Below are 17,999 nucleotides of genomic sequence, written 5' to 3' on the forward strand. Positions count from 1 at the left end.
CTGTATTACTATCATTAATCATTGTTCATCACTTATAATATTTTCACACTTAATCTCTTCTTATTTATTGAATTCTTAAATTTATTTAGGGTTGTATCTAAAGTAGTGATTTTCAAAATGTGATCTATGAACCTCTGGGGGTCCCTCAGACCTTTTCAGTATGTTCTCGAAATCAAAACTCTTGTCATTATAATACTAAGACATTATTTGCTTTTTTTTCCCACTGTGTTGATATTTGCACTGATATTTCCAAAGAATGATTGTGGGTAAAAACTGTGATTCCTTATAGGAAATCAGGGTACCAAACTATACTAGTCATCATTGTATTCTTTACCTCCATGCATTCATATTTTTTTAAAAAGCCATTTTCACTTGAGAATGTCCTTGAATAAGCAGAAAAATTATTAATTTTGTTAAATCTTAATGTTTGAATACCTGTGTTTTTGTTGTATGTGTGATGAAATGGCAAGTACATATAAAGCATTTCTGGTGCTCAACTATAACAGAATGGTTGTTTTTCAAGGAAAGGTGCTTGTGTGATCATACTGTTGAGTTGAACTGACCACTTCTTTTCATGCAACACTATTTTCACTTAAAAGAGCCATTGACATACTATGGTTTGTTCATTCAGTTCTGGGCATTTGTCTGACTGTTCTCCAAAATGAACAGTGAGCTTGTCAGATCAAGGAAACTAACAATATTCGTTGCTGATGAATAAAATTTGAACTTTCAGGCAACAATTAGAATTTTGTACCTGTCACTGTGAATTTGACAGCTTCCCAGTAACTTAAAGCATTTTCTTATGAGATGGATGGTGATAATTACAAATGTGATTTTTTTTTTTAATATATTGTATAATGAAATCTGTTAACCATTTGGAAGTTCTGCATATCTCAGTAATGCAGTATTTTCAAAACATATATGTGTGATATTGCAAAATCCCGTGTGGGCAAAAGATCTTTTAAAAATGCCATTTTGAAGGCTGGGTTTTAGCTAGTGGTAGAGCATTTGCCTAGCATAGGTGAGTCACTGGGTTCGATTCTCAGCACCACATATAAATAAAATAAAGATCCGCTGACAACTTAAAAAAAGAAGTAATAATAATAATTTAAGAAATGCCATATTGAACTGGGCCAGGTGACGCACGCCTGTAATCCCAGTAGCTCAGGAGGCTGAGGTAGGATGATTGCAGTTCAAAGCCAGCCTTAGCAACTTATTGAGGTCCTAAGCAACTCAGACCCTCTCTCTAAATAAAATACAAATAAGGACTGGGGATGTGGTATAGTGGTTGAGTGTTCCTGAGTTCTATTCCTAATAATAATAAAAAAAAAGCCATATTGACCCATGGATTTTAATTTAGCAGAGTTCACATAGTTTGCTGACAGTGGTTTTAGATTGCATGTTGAATTAAACTGCAGGATATCACCACTTACTGAGTTTTAGTATAATATCAAAGAAAAACATGCACAACTATTTTAAAAAGCAAATACTCCTTTTCCAATTATGAATCTCCATTAGGCCAGATTTTTACCTATACATCAACCAAAAAAACACATGAAAAGCAAAACTCCCAAACACATACATATATCACAACATACTGAATGTAGAAATAGGAGCATCTAGCTGCTGAAATTAAGGTAGATATTGAAGAGATTAGCAAAAATGTAATGGTGCCATTCTTCTAAATTTTATTTTATTGGAAAATGTTATTTTTAATAAAATGTTATTTATGTTAATGTCATTTTATTACTTTCAAATGAATATTTAAAATATTTTAAAATTTTCATATATTTTTTAAATATGGTAAATATTAAACTGATAAGAACAGATACTACACTTGATCTTAGCCCAAAGGCCGAGAAGCGATGAATATGGTAAATATTGATAGATAAATCCACGTAAGCACCAGTTCTGTGGGGTCTTTAGTAATTATTTGAGTATGAAAAGGCTCCTCAGAGGGCACTCAGACCAAACTATGTGAGACCCTGATCTAAATGAACCAACTTAATGTGTAAGTGATAAAATGGTAACTTCACCAGATATTTAGTACTTTTTTACTTCAGGATTTTCTTATCTTTCCTTTCCCCTCTATGTAACAGGGAACTACCTTTTGCTGGAAATGAGTGGGTATCATTTTAAGTTTTCTTTGCTTGAAGCAAAATGAAATGTGTCATAGTTCACCCTGAGTTCTCTGATAAGCCTTTTGTTACCTGCTACATGAAACCTGTTGCTTAACTGTTAATTATCTTGTGGCAGTTTTCCAACAGAGCCATTTTCCTCACTAAGGATAGACTTAAAATTGTGGGAAAAAAATCTGACAACACAAAAATAATTTTTAATAAGATCCATTGCTATAAAAACAATATGAGCTAAAACTCCCATCTTTTAAAAAGAGCTTGCTTGTTTGCTTTTCTTAGACATGTTTACATGTTTAGCTTTTTTTTTTTTTTAAAGTTGTGATTTTTGGCAGTGCCGTTTTGTTGGTTGGTTTGCTTTCAACCTGGTTTTCACTGAGGTGGTAATAAAGTTCTTATAGGAGCAGCAGCTCTCTTCTGGTCTAAGAATACCCTTTCTCAGTGTGAGTAACATTTTAGTGTAAGTCAATTACTGTGTTGTTAAGGAGTTAAGGATTTATTCCTTAGGGTAGTTGCTAGATAGAACTCTTTCTATAGAGGACTTGGTGATTGAAGAAATGTCACATAACACTGTGAATAACAATAAGGAGTTACTGCATCAGAATTTAAGGTGAAGACTGGGTTGGTGATGAAAGATCCGCAATATAGGACTTTCTCAGAGTTCTGTGATTATCTTGATGTTCTTGGGGTCTCATTAACCTTTTAAACAGTTTTGTGTTTTGTGGGTATTGCAGCTTAGTTATAAGATAAAGTCTTTTTTTTTTTTTTTTTTTTTTTTGGGTGCTGGGGATCGAACCCAGGGCCTTGTGCTTGCAAGGCAAGCACTCTACCGACTGAGCTATCTCCCCAACCCAAGATAAAGTCTTTTTACATTTTAATGCTTTGATTTTAAGTTTCAGATGAAATCTTTAAATGCACTCTCTTTTATTTTTTATTTTGAAATGTGGTCTTGCTGTATTATCCATACTGGTCTTGAACTCCTGGATTCAGGTGATCCTCCTGTCTCAACCTCCCGAACAGCCACTGCACCCAGTTTTTAAATGCATTCTTCAGTTAAAACCACTTTATATATTAAATCCAAAATATTTTCTTCCATATTCTTACTGTACTATTGAAATTTAATTTGTCATGAGAGTTCCTCTCTAGCTTTGCAGTCTTTCCCCCAAGTTGCCATTTTCGCAGGATAATAAACCACCTGGGGGAACCCCCCATCGACATCCATTTAGAGAGCTTTGTTTTTTTTTTTTTGAAGTGCCAGTAGTACTTCCAGCTAGGGAGGATGGACTTTGGTAGGTGGTATGTGAGGAAAAGAGCAGGGACTGTTCTTCTGGAGGAATAATGATCATAGATAGCTATGTAACTTTTGTCACTTGACCTCTCTGAACTTCAGTGTTCTCATTTAATAATGGCAGCTAACATTTACATGATGCTTCTATAATACTTCAGTCAGCTTACATATATTAGCTCCTTTATCCTTATAACCCTATGAAATAGGTGTTCCTTTTCCATCTCCATATACAGATGGTAAAACTGAGCCCCCCCCCCCCCAGTTTCACAGTAACAGCTAGGATACAGTTAATAGTTTCCTAGATTCAGTATTCCTTTCTGTATTTTAGCACCTCTGAATTTGACTAGGCTTTATAAAGGTCTGTAAAGTGCCAAACAGTGTCTATACTAAAGCAGACATTTGAGAATACAGGCCATTTATAGTCGTTGAGGCCCAGAATTCAACTACAGATTAGAGAGACACAAAGATCACTTTTCAATTCCAGTGACTTTTTTTCTTTTTTTCTTTTTCTCATATTGGCTTTAGTAAGTAGTTGAAAACAGTTTTGCCAAGTCAGGGACAATTCAAGGTGAATCTCTGGAGTGTTAAGGAGAATGGGTTTTGAGTTGCTCAAGGAAGGGATGTCTTCTTGTACCTGTACTCCAAGCACATGGAACTGATATTTCATGAATGAAAGAAGAGTCAGTTCAGGAATCTGAGTCTGTTGCTTAATCAGAGTACTTTGGTGGTAGTTAGAAAAAAATCTAAAAATATAAGGGAAGGGAGTGTTTTTGTTTTTGTTGTTTTTTTGTTTTTTTCTTTTTTAGCTGCTTGTGAAAATTGAAGCCAGAATCTAATTTAAGCAACATATTAGATTTAGTAAGCTAAATCTAAGGTTTGATGTGCCCTCCTAGAAATAGAATGTAGTTTCTGTTTTGGAAAATTTTTTTTGTGGTGCCGGGGATCAAGCCCAGGCCCTCAAGAATGCTAGGCAAGTGCTCTACCACTGAGCTATAGCCCTCCTCATAGCTTAAAGAGACTAGATAGATATACAAGATTATGACAGAATGGCCAACAAACTTCTAGCTGTTTGCTTGATTGTTTGGGAATGCAGCTTAGGAAAAGGTGACCTTTGTCCTTGTGTCTTTATTATTTCTCACAAAAGCTGGCTGTATGAAAGTGGAGAACCAATCTGTGCCCCTTTGAAAATGGAAACATAAGAGCTAGCAAACCAAAGTGTGAAATATAGAAGGTGATTTCCTAGCAAAGAGATAGTGAGAAAAATGTGGAAGACAATAGGCAGGGTGGGTTAATAGATTGAATGGTACCAGCATAACAGTTTGAGTAGGAAAGGACTTCAACTTTTTTGGGGTGTGTGTGTGCTGGGGGTCAAACGCAAGTGTGCTTTACCACTGAGCTACATCCCCAGCACCAACCCCCCGCCCCCCCAATTTTTTTTTTTTTTTTTTTAAGACAAGTTCTTGCTAAATTGCCAAGGCTGCCTTGGAATTTGTGAATGTCTTGCTTTAGCCTTCCAAGTTGCTGGGATTGCAGCCTTACTCCACTGCACCAGGCTTGGGAAAGGACTTCACAGAACAGATCAACCACATTGAGGTGCTATGAGTGAGGCCCAGGAAGTAGTTTATACTGAATTCTGATTTTAACTCTGTTGCAAAGGCATGTCTCTCTGGGTCCATCTATAAAATAAAGGGGCTAAATTAGATAATCCCTGAAGGTATTTTCCAACTTTATGATGGAATGAATTAGTTGCAAAACAGGAAGTTGCAATTTAGGAAAGCCTTCCTAAAGCAAATAACTATTTGTGGTACCCACTGCCCGGATTTTCTAGGATGATTTCAAATGCTATTTAATAATCCCTTTAAAAACATTTGCACTTAATACTTGGTCTTCCTGTTTTGATTTTAGAACACATAGCTGCTTTAAAGTCTGCAGGACCACATAATTTAAAATTCCATTGTGAGTCTGATTTTTGTTTAAAGTTCTAATTTTATGATAGTTTATAATGTAAACTCGAGATGTTCGTTTTTGTTTTTTAACATGATTTCTTTTCTTTCCATTTATAACTTCTCCCTGCCACATTTTCTCTTTTGTGAGTATAATTTCATTTATTGAGTGAAACCCATAATTAATTTCAGAGTTTTCCCTAAACAAACTTGTAAAGGGGTTTTTATCTGCAGATCTCATTTGCATTAAGAGTTCTGTCTTCTCAAGATTAGATGCCTTGCCTTTGAAAATGTGGATTCATTAAGGAAAATTGCTAAACAGAAAGGAAAACTTAAATGCTGCTGGCCTGTAAAAGGGAACCCAGCAGGAAAGGGGCGGCAGTGCATGGGGGAGGGGCAAAGTGGGGGGTGTAGCAAGAGAGCTGCAGTTGAAATATTCATCAATCATTTTACTGGCACCAGGAAACCAATCGGCCTTTTAAAGAAGAGAACTTAATCAATCACCTAATGTGGGAAAGTACAATTGTTTTCCCACAAAAAATATTCCCTTTTTTTGCTCAGATTAACTCTGAAAGATATTTGGGCTAGTTGGAATTTAGAATTTAACTTATGGCAAGTAGTTACTGAAAGTACTACTTTGATGAAGTGCATTTAACATTTCAAGATAAAATTTCCTATTTGCTGTGAGCCTTATTAAAATATTTCAAAGTAAGTTTGCTTTCCATATGGTGTGTTCATTAATAAAAAAATAATGAGCACTTATGGGCAATACATGTGAAATACTGTAAATTTATTCTCCAAAGCTAGTTCTAGGAGCACAGATGAGACTCCTAGCAGGAGAATGCCCAGTATTTCAACTACTTTGTTTGGAAAGCAATGCTAGAGCTTTGTTGAAGGGGGAATATCCTGGGAACACAGTTGGAAGTGCTTGCATATAAATAAAATCAGGAGGGATTTAGCCAGTATCTTGAATTTAGCTTTTAAGTGGTTGTGATTCCTGACTTCTGTGCTTAAATTGCTTATTGCCCTTATGTCCTTAGGTGTGAGCTGCTTGAGAATTTAATGTTTGAGTAGGAAATGTATAATCACTGTAGAAAACATAGAAAATGAAGGGAAAATAATGTAACATTCTTCTAGACTTTTTTCAAATCCTAGTTTTTTGCTTTTGTGATCATGTTGTATATACTGTTTGTTTAGTTTAAGATACTTTCTCATGTAATAAACTTCACTCATTCAACACAAATTTATTTAAAACTTGATATCTGTATGATATGGCATTGGTTTTCATTACTGTCCACTTAGATAGTTTTAGTTTTTTACTGTTTTTCCACTGCTGCCCATTTCTTTTGTCTTGACTTTTTTTGGGATGGTGTGGTAATTTTTAGAACTATATATCTACCTCAAAGTACCTTCACTCACAACTAGTTTATACTGAGATACCTCGACTTCTAACTACAAGGATACTGACTAGGGATGTCAGTTGCACTGATTTTTAAAAAATAAAGGCTTGGGGCTAGAGATAAATTGAGACACTGTGGTAGGCTATTTATTTTGTTCTCTCTCTCTTTCTTCTGGTGAGAGAAATCATTCCCATTACTTGTTTTTGAATCTTTTGGATTCTAGTACTAGTTTTCTCATGTATGTTACCTCCCACACCCACCCAGTATTTCCAGTGCTTCACATGTGCTAGGCAAGTGCTCTATCACTGAGCTACAGCTCCAACCCAAAAGACTTTTGAATCTTTTAGAGAATTAGAACAAATATTTACTATTTTTAAAAAGTAAGTTTAATTGATTCTTAAAATATATGTTATAGGATCAGGAACTGTCATTAGTAAAAGTTTATGATTATGCTTAGTGTTAAAGTAAAAATATTAATATTTAAAAAATGCTTTAGAGGCTGGGGTTGTAGCTCAGTAGTAGAGCATGTGCAAGACCCTGGGTTTCATCCCTAGCACCAACACACACACTCACACACACACACTGCTTTATATACAGACCATTTCATATGATCTATAATTTTTCTGTTTACCCAAAAGGATAGACTATATTCTCAGTTGTTAGAGATCCTCGAACTACTATCTTATTGATGGAAGGACCTTTAAAATTGTTACTAATAAGAAAAATCAGGTTATATGTGTCAATAGGTAAGACAAGACATATATCCCCTAGCATCATCATGTGTGTAATAAATCCCTGAAGAGTCTAGCTATAAAACATAGTTTGTGCATGCACTAATGTCTTACATAGTTCTTTTAGATTTTAGGATTAGTTTTTGCAACTATTTTATGGGACTAGGGTAGGTACACTTTGACCAAAATAATTGATCATGAAATCATAAAAAAATATGCCTGTGTTTCTGTGAATAAAGCTAACATAATAAACGGAAAAAGCTGTAGTATATAGCAGGCATCCAAGCTAAATAAAATAATGATATCTCTATTTTGAATTTTTTTTTTTTTTTTTTTTTTTGCCTGAAATAATGCCACTCAACCTGCATAGCAATATACATGTTTAGGTAGTTATTGTATTAGGATAGACACACTTCAGAGTGTGAGGGGTTACAATTACATCAGCAAATTCTTTTTATGACGTAGTGATTACTAGGTATATTTGAGCATGAGGTTTTGAATTTTGAATCCTTTATTTCCTATTTTTGTGTCTTTTTTGGAGGAATGGCAGTGGTTAAAGCTTGTGGAATCACCACATATTTTTCTGGGGAATGAAATGAGGTAGTATGTGAAGAACCTAGAATGTACTTTAGGAATGTTAATTCCTGAGTTAATTTCCTTTTCTGTAAGTAAAGTTAATACTACCACCTTCACAGGTAAAACAAAATCAATTCAGAATCTAAGTCACTGAAAACCAGTTTGCCACATGTCCAGTTTACTTAATATCTAATTTTAAAAGTCATCTTGCTAAATCATATTTGTAGAATTTACAGAATCATTGTTAATCTTCCTCTCCTTGATTACTGGTTTCTTTTCCATCCCCTGCAATCTACACCTGGATCTTTACACCAGCAGAGAGGTCCTTTCTCTGTTCTAATTCTCTTGAGCCACAAAAGCAGAGAGCTGAGATAGAGAAATTGAACATTCTTGAAAATGCTGTTATCCTATCAATTCTCATTTGGCAGAAATCCTTAAAACTAATCAAGCTGATCTATCGATATGAATTGTTATAAACTACCTAAATAGTAAGGCAAATTTTTTGTAAATTTAGAGAATTGGCTATTTGGAGATTGGATCATTTGGTGAATTGACTTGGAATTACTTCACAGTTTTGGTAAAATTAGGAAATACATATAAAATAAAGTGGTCATTCACACAGGAGTAGGGCTGTAGTAAGTACTCAGTTGTTGTTTGTGGTGGTAGGGATGGAACCCAGGGACTCAACACATGCTCGGCAAGCACTCCACCACTGATCTATATCCTTAGCCCCTTTTTTTTTTTTTTTTTGTACCAGTGATTGAACTCAAGAGCACTCAATTACCACTGAGCCATATCCCCAATCCTATTTTGTATTTTATTTAGATACAGGTTCTCACTGAGTTGCTTAGGGTCTTGCTAAATTGCTGAGACTGGCTTTGAACTCTTGATCCTCCTGCCTCAGCCTCCCGAGCTGCTGGGATTACATGCATGTGCCACCATGCCCAGTGGTGTTCCTTTTGTTGGCTCTTTTCCTTTCTTCTCCCGTGGGTTTTTTCATCTGTGAGTTCTAGTTGGTCGGTAGCAGATAATGAAGTGATCAAAGCTGGCTCATGGATTGCCAAATGACTCTCCTTTCCATTATAGCATTGTTGAATTTGCCCAAATTTGGACTTCTGTTATAAAATGGCCCTTCCTTTCTTGGTACCCTCTGGGGTTTGACTTCTCAGTGATTTAAGATATGTACCATTCTTTCTGTAGCACTTTATTCCCAGTCACTTGCTTGTAACTAAGTTATGAGCCTTAGGAGATTAGACTGCAACTTTATCAGGGTAAAAAGCAAGGCAAGGTCCCTGGAGGTTCTTAGCAGGAAGTATTACAACCAGAGCAAATGCTCAGGTCTTAATACACAGGAAGCCTAGCTTCCCTAAGCCCCATCCATATACTGTCTCCCTAGAGGTCTCTAAAAGTGCTTTCTGGTAATATCCTTTAAAAAAGGAAAGGAAAGATAGTTGTTGAGCACTCAGTTGATCAGGCATTGGGTTAAACTTATTCATGTAATCCTTTGTATACTTTTGATAGATAGTGATAGGCCCACATTATTGATAGGTAAACAGAGGCTTAGAATTGAAATAACCTACCAGCACTTAATACCACTATTCCAGTAAACCAGTTTGTGTGTGTATTGCTGGGTATTGAACCCAGGACCTCACATATAGAATGCTTGTGCTCTAAACTACTAGTATTTTTCAAACTTTAGTTTTTTCTTTATTGCCATCATGATTTTTGCCATTTTCTAGTATAACCTAATATTTTTAAATATTTAATAGTTAATACTTTACAGCCAAAGGAATTATGATAAAATTTGTCATTATTCTAAACAAAAAATGATTTACTGAAAAAGAAGGTTAACAGTTAAAATATGTTCATTGAAAATAAAATTGTGTTAAGTTCTGCCTGCCTAGATGCCGTTGTCTACCAAAGTTTTTGATTAAGCCTTTCATAGAAGGGGAGATTAATTTGGTACCACTAGTACCAAACTCAGTTTTTCTTCTGATATAGTCAGAAGGATTGATAGAGAATTGAAAAAGTAATAGCTTTGGAATGAAGTTTTCTCTTTTTACCACTTAAAATTGTCCAGTGGTTGTCTTAACTTTGTGAAACACTAACACAGATGATGGTGTGCTCATTTTACAGATGAACAAACGGTCTTAGAGCCGGGTGAGGGGGACACGGACATTTGTTAGAAATTGAACCAGTAGTCCTACACACCTTACTATTTAAACACACCCTCTTCTTCCTTTATTTTCCTTATTTCACCTCTCTCATTCTTCTCTTGTTTCTTCCCCATCTATGAGATTTGAACTGACTCCAGAGGAGATTTTTATTTTTTTTTGTGGTGCTGGGGATTGAACCCAGGGCCTTATGCTTGCAAGGCAAGCACTCTACCAACTGAGCTATATCCCCAGCCCTATTTTTATTTTTTATTTTTATTATTTTTTTTTATTGTAAACAAATGGGTTACAACTTGTTTCTCTGTACATGAAGTAGAGGCATACCATTTATGTAATCATACATCTACATAGGGTAATGGTGTTTGATTCATTCTGTTATTTTTTTTCCTTTCCCCGCACCCCTCTTTTCCCTTTGTATAGTCCCTCCTTCCTGAGAAGGAGATTTTTAGATGCATTTTCTGATGTTTTGTTATTTTCACTTAACTACTGTGAAAATTTCATCTTAAGGAACTCAGGTCTTTCTGAAAGAAAGAAATGCATTTCTTGAATGCAATTCTGTAACTTGGGTGTAAAATATACAGTAATTTTATAGGCACTTATACCCCTACATAAAGTGATTGTTGAAATAACTATAAAAAGTCATAAAACCTTCCTTAGACTCCTAATTAGATGGTGTTGGGAATGTGAATTTGAAAAAAGATAATGCGAGCAAATTTTTAAACAGTTGTTATCTCAAATGCAATCAAAGTAGTTTCTCTGATTTTATTGTCTTTTGTAGTTTTATAATTCATATTTATAATAATTATCATTTTAGTGCCTCATGTTCTGTTGGAGACAATAGATACCTGATATAACTATCATAATTGAGTCTAGATTATAATTGGAATTCTAAAGATGCCATTCTTTTGAAAAAGGTGTTTGTTTATTTTAATTTGATTTTTATTTATCTTTAAAACTTTAGAAAAAACATTTTCTGTTGTCATTATTTTCTTATTTAATTTTGTATTGTGTTGGTTACTTCAAATACAAAAGGAGAAGCTTTTGTATCCTGTTGTTTTAAATTCTTTGTTCCACTAGTTATACAAAAAACAGTCTGGATTATTTTAAACAGCATCTTTGCGTTTGGAAAGAAATTATGGAGGAATTTTCTTAGATATGTTATAATTGATTTTCCTGTGTCTAACTTATTGTACTTTATTTATGCTAGGCGTATCTTTGAATATTTACTATGGATTCTTGATAAATCATCTTGTGAAGCCTATTTGTAGTAGATTTCTATCTTAGAGACTAGACTGATGTAGTGTATAGAGGACCACACTTGGTTTAATTGATATTTTATTAAAAATTTTCTGATACTTGGCATATCCTGAATGTACAATTCACCACTGTGACACTTTCAGTCTGAAGTTTAGCTCAGGGTAAGATCAGCATGGGATTGGGGATGTAGCTCAGAGATGGAGTGCTTGCCTAGTAGTATTAGCATGTGCAAGGTCCTGGGTTCAATCCCCAGCACTGGGGGACAATTGTCCACACACCTTGATATGGAGTAAGATTTCAAACTAGAAGTTTGAAATTTTATTATTAAGCTCATATATACACTATCTAGAAGAATTTTTCCACTTAAATTATAAATCACACCAACACCTTAATTTCTGTTATAGGGCACACATTAAATTATATGTGTTCTTATTAAGAAGAAAGTTTTTTTTCTTGATGGAACTGTGATTTAGTGATTCTATTAATGTCCACATTTACCCTAATTAGTACTGGGGTGACTAGTGTCTTTCTCTGAAAATTTTGTAGTTAATGATTCATCTTTTCTTTTTTCTTAACCTGGAATTTATTGTGTGCTCACTGTGTTAATTACATGCATAAATCTTACTAGGAGTAATATTATTATGTGTTGCTGTTTTGAGAACTGAGAACAGTTAAGTGACTTGGCCCAGTAAGTGGTAAGGATGGGACTCAAATCCAGGTGTTTGATTCCAAGATTTACACTTTGGATCCTCTTTTACCAAAAGCTGAAGCTGTTTGTGCTTTGTGAAATCTGGAAGGTATTTAGGAGACATTACTTTAATGACAGATGTAAGAATTAGAACCAAAGAGTAATACCTCCTCAATTTTGTAACCTCGGGGATAGATGTAGTATGTTCTTTGAAAATTGTTGAAAAATCTTAGCTGTTTTTCTTCCTTTTTTAGTACTAGGGATTGAACCTAGAGGTGCTTTACTACTAAGCTACAATCCCCCCTTTTAAAAAAGACTATTTTGAGACAGAGTCTTGCTAAATTGCTTAGGGCCTCCCTAACTTGGTCCTGCTGGAGTCAAACTTGTGATCTTCCTGTCTCAGCCTCCCAAATTGTTGGGATTATAGGCAAACCCAGCTTAATTTTTTTTCTTAACTGGTCATGATTTTTTTCCTTTTTTTTTTTTTTGGTACCAGGGATTGAACTCTGGGACACTTAACCAGTGACCCACATCCCCAACCCTTTTTTGTATTTTATTTAGAGTCAGGGTCTCACTGAGTTGCTTAGGGCCTCGCTAAATTGCTGAGATTGACTTTGAACTTGCAGTCCTTCCTGCCTCAGCCTCCCGAGCTGCAGATTACAGGCATGTGCCCACTGCACACAGCTATGATTTTTTTTTTAACATAATTATATATATTAAGTCCAAACCCAGTGTGTGGTGTTGGAGAAAGATGCTCTTGTAGATTTCTGACTAAATCATTGCCAGTGGAGAGGCAAAGAAGTAAAGAATACCAGTCTGGGGTGTGGCTCAGTGGTAGAGCGCTTGCTTGGCAGGAGTGAAGCACTGGGTTCAATCTTCTGCACCACATAAAAAAATAAATAAAATAAAAGGTAACTAAAAAATCTTAAAAAAAAAAAAAAAAAAAAAGGAATACCTTGCTTAAATGCTGGATGTGGCATGTGACAGAGAAGCAGATCTCTAAAATGAAATACTTCTGATCCTTAATGCCTCTTAGGAAATAAAACACAATAGCAGTAGGCTAAATATTATTGAGTAAAAGATGAAGAGTGAATAATAGAAACAGGAGAGCCGGGCTGGGGAGATAGCTCAGTTGGTAGAGTGCTTGCCTTGTAAGCACAAGGCCCTGGGTTGGATCCCCAGCACCAAAAAAAAAAAAAAAAAAAAAAAAAAGAAACAGGAGAGCCATAACATGGTAGGGACTATAAGTAACAATGTATTTCTACAGTTTTCATTCCTAAACCAGCTTGTATTTTGGTCTGCCTTGACAAGTATGCCCTTTTTATTTTGAAAGTATTTGCTTTTTAAAAATTATGGTCACTTCAACTTATTCAGGAATGTGAGGCATATTCAAAGGGAAGAGTGCTAGAGTTAGATCGGAACATCTGTATACCAAGTAATGATCTCTTATTCTGGAAGCCCAATACTCCCAGTATTTCACTTAGTGTTGAGATTTAGGGCAGTAAGAATGCAATTCTAATGTTACATTTGTGTTAATGCATGATAATTCTAGAAGAGGAACTTTCTCTCTGAGCCTGATGAATTTATGACAGATGTTGAACACAATAAGGAAACATGAATTACATGAGTAGGGTTGTGATTTTAGTAAGGTAGGATAGACTAGAATCTGTAGCACTTGATACCCTAATTATGTATTTCATTGGTTGGGAGATTGAGACATGATGTCAGTTTTCCCAGCCTTGTCAAGAAGCCAGCATCTCAATAACAGTACTAAGTGATGTTTTCATAAAAGTGCCTGTTCTTTCTTTGTGCATAGAATGTAATATTTTCTTAGAGCTGCTGCAAAGTGATTTAGGTGTTTTAATCAAGAAGTCTTGGGCTGGGGATATAGCTCAGTTGGTAGACTGCTTGCCTCACATGCACAAGGCCTTGGGTTCAATCCCCAGCACCACACATACACACACACACACACACACACACACACACACACACACATATACACACACTCGGAAAAAAAAGTTTTAAGTCTTATTTTTTTTTGTGCTTTGGAGGGTGAAGATCAGAATGACTCTTAATGACAATAATGGGTAACTTGTATTGAACATTTACTATATGCCAGGTACTTTGTCGAGTGCTTTATATTTATTATGTAATCCTTATGGAGTAAGTCCTTCTGTTCCCTTTTTTAGATCAGAAAAATGCTGACAACCTTTGGGACCATAGTTAGTATTTAAAATCACAGAAATGCTGCAAATGTTAATTCCTATTCAAAATTTCTCCCTTCTGTAAAATGTGGGCTAGTGAGGGATAGAAGAGATTAGAGATGATTTGTAGTACCCCATAAGTCAAGTGTTAACATTATAATATCTATGTATAATTTTATTATTATGAGGTAGAGACATAGAAGGGATAGATTCCCTAGCTTTACACAAATGACTTATTAGTACCAGAGCAAACCAAGTGCTCAGGTGTCTTGCCTCCCTAGTTTTATCACTTTATTGATGTTTTCATATTAGGAAATTGCTTACAACATTAAAGTTGGTACAGTTTTATCTCTGTATAAAGAGAGTTTGAAAATAAGAATTTGTTATCATTTTCAAACTTCTGGGTGTGTCAGGGAAGTAAGGTTGTAAAAAGTAGCTTTTCAAATGTTGGATTTATTTGTTTGTGTAATTTAAGGCCATGAATGTCATGCTAAGGAGTTGAAAAGGGGGAGTCAACAGGATTTTTGAGTGGATTAGGAAATTTAAATTCCAGGAAGTGAGAGAAGAGAGGCTTTAATAGTTTAGTGAGAGGACAGTTTTAATAGTTCAGGAATCTAGGGTGATTAGAGGGAGGATGACTGAGATGGGAATTTGGGGGAAGTGGTCACGTAGGAGCCTAGGAGTGATCCCTGGGAACCTCAGTTTTGGGACTGAGAATTGGTGGTACCTAGAACTTGAGTGAAGATACAAGAAGCAGGTTTCAAAGAGAAAATAGGATTAGTTTGACATCTTGAATTTTATAGTAGGCAGTTGGACAGATGGGTCTGTGGTTTGGAAGAGTTTCACCTGGAATTGAAAGTTTGTGTGTGTGGGGTCATCAGTTGGGAAGTACAAGTGATGAAACCACGTATGGGGATGGGACCATCCAACCCAGGATGAAAAGGTAGTTGTGTATGTACCAGAATAGGCCTTGATTTCCCTTGATTTTATTTAGGAAAGAATGTGCCAGACAGGGTCTATATAATTCTCATCTGTTTTATGATTGCCTCTGGAGAAAATATTTGCCAGTAGGGCTAAGGACATCCAGAAGGCATGAATGGCTTGCTGAGTTTTTTCTTTTTTTCTTTTTTGTTGCGGTGCTGGGGATCAAACCGAGGGCCTTGTGCTTGCAAGGCAAGCACTCTACCGACTGAGCTATCTCCCCAGCCCGGCTTGCTGAGTTTTATTGATAGTCTTTATTTACATTCTTCTTTTTGTGCTTACTAGTCTGATTTAGGTGCTACTTTTTCCATCAAGTCTTTTCTGGCTTCCCCTAGAAAGAAAGAAGTCTTATTTGTCTACTGCTGCTTTTGTCCCGTTAGGGTATTTACTGAGTAATTGCTTGTATCCAGTAGCTTTTCTATTTTCTCTAGCAGGTTGTAACAGTCTGGGGATAACCAGCTGTATTTAGCATTGTTTCCCTTTTGTAATCTAGTCCAGTGCCATGTCCATTGAAAACACTGGGTACACATTAGTTGAATTTAATTTTAGAATATGGAAAACTTGAACATTTAAGAAAATCAGATCTTCCCCTTAATCCTGTTTGTGTAATATTCTTTGTAATTGTGGTGGAATGGTTTTCTGTCTTAACTCATTCGATTTTAGTAGTCTTGATTTCTTTTCAAAATGTTTCATAAATACAATAATCTCGTAGTTTTATTTCAGATTTGAAAGTTTCTAAACTGCAAGGTAAAAGATGTTGTATCTTTTTGTCACACAGTGGATTTCTGAAGTTGGTAGATTATATTGAACTTCAGACATTAATGACTAACCTAGTATCTCTGAAAGAATCCTTTTTCTAATGAGATGGTAACATACAATTCAATAGAGAATGTCTAGAATTTTCTTCTCCTTTATGTTGATGTGGTTGATTTTAGAGAGTTTAGCCAAATCATTTTGTTTTAAGGATTTTAAAATGTATATAAAATATTTTTTGTATATATAAATTTTCTGTATATAAAAATAATACCCTTTTTATTTTGGTGTTGGTAATTGAACCCCGGTATGCTTTACCACTGACCTACAGTCCCAGTTTTTTTTTTTTTTTTTTTTTTTTTTTTTTTAATTTCAAGACAGGGTGTTGCTAAATACTGAGGCTCTCATTAAGTTGCTGAAACTGACCTCTAACTTGTGATCTTCTGCATTAGCCTCCTGAGTTTCTGGGATTATAGGCATGTACCACTATGCCAGGCAAAAACAATATGCTTTTAGTCAGAAAAGTATGATGGAGAAAAATCAACCATAATGCCCGGGCTTAGAGATAATTATTGGGAAAAGATACCAAAATGTGTTTTGTCATGTATATAGGTGTTGGGATATAGCTGAACTCACTTTGAGGAGTACAATTTAATGTCATACTTTAAGGCATTATATGGTATTTGCCCATTATAAACTCTTAATAAATGCTTCATTGAATAATCATACCTAATTTAATCATTCCCGTGTGGTTGAATTTTTAGGTGGCTTTCAGTTGTGTACTATTTTCTTTATTTCTGTCTTAGATTTCTAGTGTGCTTCCAAAGGGACATTTTAAAGGCTTTTCATACATCAATACCCCATTTTTATATGGGGTTTTTTGAAGAAAATAAAAATAACATAAAACTCTGCCATTTGTAGGTCATTACTTCACTCACATATACTTTTTTCTAATGAATTTCCCTAGAAGAACTGACTTCTACTGTTTCATCAGACCATCTGTTGAGGATGGTATGGGGCACTTTCTGAAGACTTTGTAAGCCCATTTTTGAAATGATGCCCTCCCCCTCAAAAAAATTTCACTCTCCCCCATTCTTGATGGGAACAATAGAGTTTTCCAAAAGATGCTCTTAGCAGGGTTGGGGTGTAACTCAGTGAGTGGTAGAATGCTTGCTTCGCCTAGCGTGCCTAAGACCCTGGGTTCAGTATTGTAAAAAAAAAAGAGAAAAAAAAGCAGTAGCTAATAGTTGCTTCTGACATGGGCATCTTGGATTATTCAAGAGGAAGCTCTGCTGTTGTGGGACTGTCAGGGTTTGGTCTTCAAAATTATGCCAAATTCCCCTCTGCTGGTTGTTGCAGAGCATGTACTCATGCAAGAATAGGGTTTTATTAGCTTAGATGTCCTGAAGTTCTTTTGTTTTGATTTTTGTGGCTCCTTTTATGTTATAGAGTAAAATATATCTTTAAACCTGTAAAATGGCAGTAATAGTAGCTATTTTTCAGTAGAACTCATATAAAGCATCAGGTCGATGCCTGGCGTATAGTAAAGATTCAATAAATAGTAGCTGACAAATTCTTTTATACATTCTTGTATGTATGCATTTTGAAATTTCTTTAACCTTCAAGCTGAATATGAAATTATCATCAACCCCTTTTGTTCCTCCAGAGAACCATAAATTGTAAATGAAAAATGTCAGAGGCTCATCAGTACATGCAGTTTTCTGAGAAATCCCTGTACTATTTTCCCCATGGAAACACTACTGACCTCTGACTCATCAGATTGAAAATTGTTTTTTTTACCTTCTGATTCTGTAACCACAGCCTTGAATCTGTGTACTGTTTCTATGTTTTTTTATGGAATGTTTTAAA

The 17,999-nt window shown here is 35.3% G+C and overlaps 1 protein-coding gene and 1 pseudogene across 5 annotated transcripts in view; one reads left to right on the forward strand and one right to left on the reverse strand.

Moving 5' to 3' along the window:
• Nr6a1 (nuclear receptor subfamily 6 group A member 1) overlaps positions 1 to 17,999 on the forward strand; it is a 203,091-nt gene that overhangs the window by 7,155 nt on the left and 177,937 nt on the right. The window lies entirely within an intron of this gene.
• On the reverse strand, positions 1,759 to 1,867 carry LOC124965067 (uncharacterized; annotated as a pseudogene).

This window comes from Sciurus carolinensis, chromosome 14, assembly GCF_902686445.1.
Source record: "Sciurus carolinensis chromosome 14, mSciCar1.2, whole genome shotgun sequence".
Lineage (NCBI taxonomy): Eukaryota > Metazoa > Chordata > Mammalia > Rodentia > Sciuridae > Sciurus > Sciurus carolinensis.